The sequence below is a fragment of the Drosophila montana genome, unplaced genomic scaffold (genome assembly GCF_035044405.1).
Source record: "Drosophila montana isolate Dmon_TW-CO22-7 unplaced genomic scaffold, ASM3504440v1 contig_1360_1, whole genome shotgun sequence".
Taxonomy (NCBI): Eukaryota; Metazoa; Arthropoda; class Insecta; order Diptera; family Drosophilidae; genus Drosophila; species Drosophila montana.
Window position 1 is genome coordinate 1 of NW_026996322.1, and position 4,333 is coordinate 4,333.

General features: G+C 35.0%; 1 long non-coding RNA gene across 3 annotated transcripts; it reads left to right on the top strand.

Moving 5' to 3' along the window:
• Positions 1 to 406: 406 nt before the first annotated feature.
• Positions 407 to 3,482, top strand: LOC135427487 (uncharacterized). Of its 3 annotated transcripts, XR_010436069.1 has the most exons (3): positions 438 to 562; positions 635 to 1,046; positions 1,115 to 3,482. It is a non-coding gene; the product is annotated as an uncharacterized LOC135427487 (long non-coding RNA). The 3 variants fall into 3 exon arrangements; XR_010436067.1 differs by having other exon boundaries at positions 407 to 1,046; positions 1,112 to 3,482; XR_010436064.1 differs by having other exon boundaries at positions 407 to 1,046.
• The last annotated feature ends 851 nt before the right edge of the window (positions 3,483 to 4,333 follow it).

Below are 4,333 nucleotides of genomic sequence, written 5' to 3' on the forward strand. Positions count from 1 at the left end.
AGAAACTAACATTTCGATAGACCTAATAAAAAATTAACTATTTATTGTTGGTTCATAATTAAATAATTTTTTCAAAAATTGTACGGTACACAAAATGGGAAAGCGTGCATAGAGGGCCATCTAAATATATTTAAAACGGCTCACAGACACATTCACGGATTACTAGGTGAAACTATAGGTTTAAATCGCGAATATGCGTTTTTTGCTGCCATTTCCCATAATTAAGTTGTTTAAAAATGGTAAAATCTTTATTATTAATCCCCTTGGTTTACCAATATTACAAAATTTAATTTTTTTAGCATTCAGCATTATATTTTCAATTGCTGTGAGCATAAAAACATAAGAAATTGCATTTAAAAGTGAGTGATTCCAGTTCCGGAACTAAGTTCAAATAATCGACGCTAACTCACCGTTGCTAGTTTGACGCACGTAAAATTAATGTTAATTTGGAGATACAGATAGCGATGTGCCGAATGGAAGAAACTAATTTTATATAGAATAAACACATTTGCTAACTTTTTTATTAAAATGAGGTGCAGTTTACCATTATATTTTTAAGCAAGTACGATAATCAAATCATTAGTTCAGCCTCTGAGTCTATATTGTTTTTTCTAAACGTTTTTAACTACATAAGTAAAATGACACACAATTCAACAACCGTTTTAAGTTCCACAACCAAACGAAGAGGTGGTCAGCATACCATTTGGACACGAGAAAAAATTTACAAACTAATTGAGCTCTATCGTGCATCTGATTGTTTGTGGAATCATTATTCGGAGTTATACAAAAACAAAGGTTGTCGAAACAAAGCCATAAATCGCATATGCACAGCTCTCGAAATTTCAAAAATTGACTATGGGAAAAAAGTTCACAACCTACGAAACCAGTTTAATTCGGAATTGAAAAAGATTGAAGCACGCTTAGAAAAATCGGGAGGAAAAAAAGTAGTTTCACCAAAAGAACGCCGCTGGGAGCACTTTGAGACGTTGATGTTTTTGAAACCTTTTATTGAACCTCGGCCTGGATATCATCAACCAAAAATCAAGGTTATTCGTATATATTTCCAAACCAGATAAATAAGTAAATTCTTGAATACTTTTTTTATTGTTAGCAGAAAATGGTAAAAAGACATAGGATTTCATCGTTCAACGAAAACACAGAACCTCAAATATCCTCTATAGAAAACCAGCTTGAAGATATTATACAGCTACAAATATTGAGTTGCAAGGACACAACTGACGCCAATGCAAAAGAACAAGGAACTTGTGAAGTACAACGGAGTTCTTCATTAAAAACTTACAGTAGTTCTCCAAGTTTCATTCAGAGCGGAGGACAAAGTTGTGTGGCGCTAACGGAATCTAGACATTCAAGTATTCGGGATCAATGGGATGCATTTGGTGAATTAATAGCAAATGAGTTGCGAAATTTAAACTCTTCAATTTCGCGAAAAAAACTCAAACGTAAAATTATGCAAGTTATGTTAGAAGTAGGTGAAGAAGATGACAACGAGGAAAAAAGCGTCAATTGAACTCGCCCATATCTATTGATTTCATAATAAAAAAATTCATGCAATGAGTCTGCGTTAACAAAGAAATAAGTTCACAGTAAAAAACACTAAACGAATACAACAAATTCTTTAACGATAATAAAAAAATGAATGAAAACTTCTGTCAGGAGCTTTAAATGTGAATCTCCTATGATGCTATGTTTGGGCACCATGACGTACGCTTCGGGATACATAGCATGAATGCAGAAAATTATGTTGAGCTCTCAGATTCAGAACTGATCAATTTTGGAGAAGAATAATTTGGAGACAGTTGTTTCAACACGATAACGCTGTCATGCACACAGCCTTGTTCTCACAAGCTTTTTTCAGTTTATGCAAATGCGAAGCAATAGAAGAAATGTGAAGGACCTAAAAGTCTCTATTGTTGAAGGATGGGCTTAACTGAACCTTCGAATGCTTAAAGTATTATATCAATTCTAGCACGGATTTTCAAAGTTAAAAATAATGGGTGCTCAAGTAAATAATTGTAAGGAAATAAAAACGTAGCTGTTTTTACGATAACCGAGTTTTGATTATGTCTGTTTTGCTTGTTTCTTATACCCTGAACCTATGTAAATGGTTAAAAAGGGTTTAAGTACCTATAAATATAATTTTAATTGGGACTGTAAGTTAATATAAGTAAACGATAAACCACTAAACTATAATACAATGTAATAGTGCTGACCAGGCTGCCCTTGGTCCCTGAATCATTGGCCGCGATCGTCTCGGAAGCGTAACATGCGACTTGCCGACTGGCGTCCAACTACCTGTAAAAACGAAATCCACGGGAAGAATGTTGTGAATTGTGTGTGAATTAAGGTACAAAAATAATTACGAAAAGTATTTATGCGTAAAACGAAAAACAATCCGGGAGTAACATTGCGCAAGTTAGAAGCAAAAGCATATAAAAAAAACAAAAAAAATTAAAAATAAAACGACGATTCTCGCAGCCCTGAGCCAAAATAGAGGCATAAAAATACAAGTTCCATTATCACCAAGCGGAGACGATCTACTAAAACGATAAGAAATTTAAGTAAAAATCTTAACTACTATTTTCTGTAGCTGCCAATAATTAGATTTGATATTTCTAAAATCTCGACTTTTTTATACGATACAGTTGTTCGCCCTATCCTTGCATCTGGTCTCCGCAGTATAACAATAGCCAATCGTATTGATCAGCTCAGAAGCAATTGCTGCTTCTTGCCATATGAAGTATAAATTGTGACCAAAATCTTCGGTTGCCATCTTACTCCAGCAGGCTTCTGATTCTTCATACTCCGTCGTTAACCAACCGTACGATAATCCTCGGTGTTGTCTTCCTACATAAGTTGATTATTGGCGACATAGATTCTTCTTTTCTGTTAGGACGTCTTCAATTCTCTGTTCCGTCTAGATCTACCAGGAATTATCGTCCCTTATTTCTATCTACGTGCACAACCGATTACACCATGCACAAATCTTTTCGGGTGCTATGTAAAATTTACAATAGTTTACTCCCAAATAAAATCGTTGCTTTCAGGATTCCTTCGGGAACTCACTGACCATTTCCATAGCTTGCTGGACAGGCTATAAACTTCTCCCACCGGGTCGGTTATTTCCTATGAGTATTTCTTTATAGTTAAAATTTCCTTACCTTACTTAAAGCCTCTTTATTTTTTTGTTAATGCATTTCCTAAAATAATTTAGTAAATTAAGATTAATTTTAATATTTACTTAAGAACTCTATTTTCTCTACTAACACCGCCCTTTTTACCTGCAAGGGCAGAACTGGCCGGACGGGAAAATAAAACACTTCCATCGGTCGGTGATGCTATTAGAAAATTGTGTATTCTAATTAGGATTTTAGAATTTAATTTTCATAATTTGATGTATAAAATAACTAGGCAGACATTTGATTTTGTCGCCCATTTATAAATAAATAAATAAAATGCTGCAAGTGCTGTTTTTTCTATATCTCTCTCTTTGAGTGGAATTTGGTAAAAATCGCTCTTCATATCGAGCACAGAGAAATAATTTGTCTCGTCCAAATGTGCGATTATTTCTCTGATTTCAAGGATCGGGTACCTATCCGAAATTATTACGCCATTTAGTTTCTTATAGTGGTTGACTATAAGATATTTGTTTTCTCCTGAAGCATCGTTCTTTTTAGGAACCACGCATACGGGTGCATTGTACGGCGACCGTGAAGTTCTTATAATGCCGTCGCCCAAGAACTGATGTAATTGTTATTCTTCTCCCCTTAGAGAAGCAGGATAGGGGTAATGCTTGCTATATACCGGCGAGTCCGATGTCGTTATTAATGTTAATGTTATTGACAGCTTAAGTTGCTAATTGTTTTATTTTAATTCTATAGTTATTATTTATTATAAATAGATCATGTTTGGTCAAATAACAGCAGAGACAACACCGACGGCTGCGGGCAGCATCCAACAGCAAAAGATAACAATCATAATTACAGCCTAAGAGCAAATAGTTTTGCGCGCTCTTTGTAAGCTGCTGCCCACTCTCTTTCGTTGGACCTTTGCTTTCTGCATTGCTTTGCTTTACATTGACTGCCGCTGCGTCTTATTGGAGTTTCGTTTCGTTCGCTTTACATATTGTCATATCAGTTTTTCGTTTGATCGCAACCTAGGCACAACTAATTCGAGTTGTCTGCCAAGCAACAATATACAACTTATAAATTCTAATAAGTGCCCTGCGCGGCAATATATACGTTTGAAAACAAATCTAAGTGTTTGAATTTCGCTGTCACACAAGCAGTGAGTATTAATTAGTTGCAAAAATGCT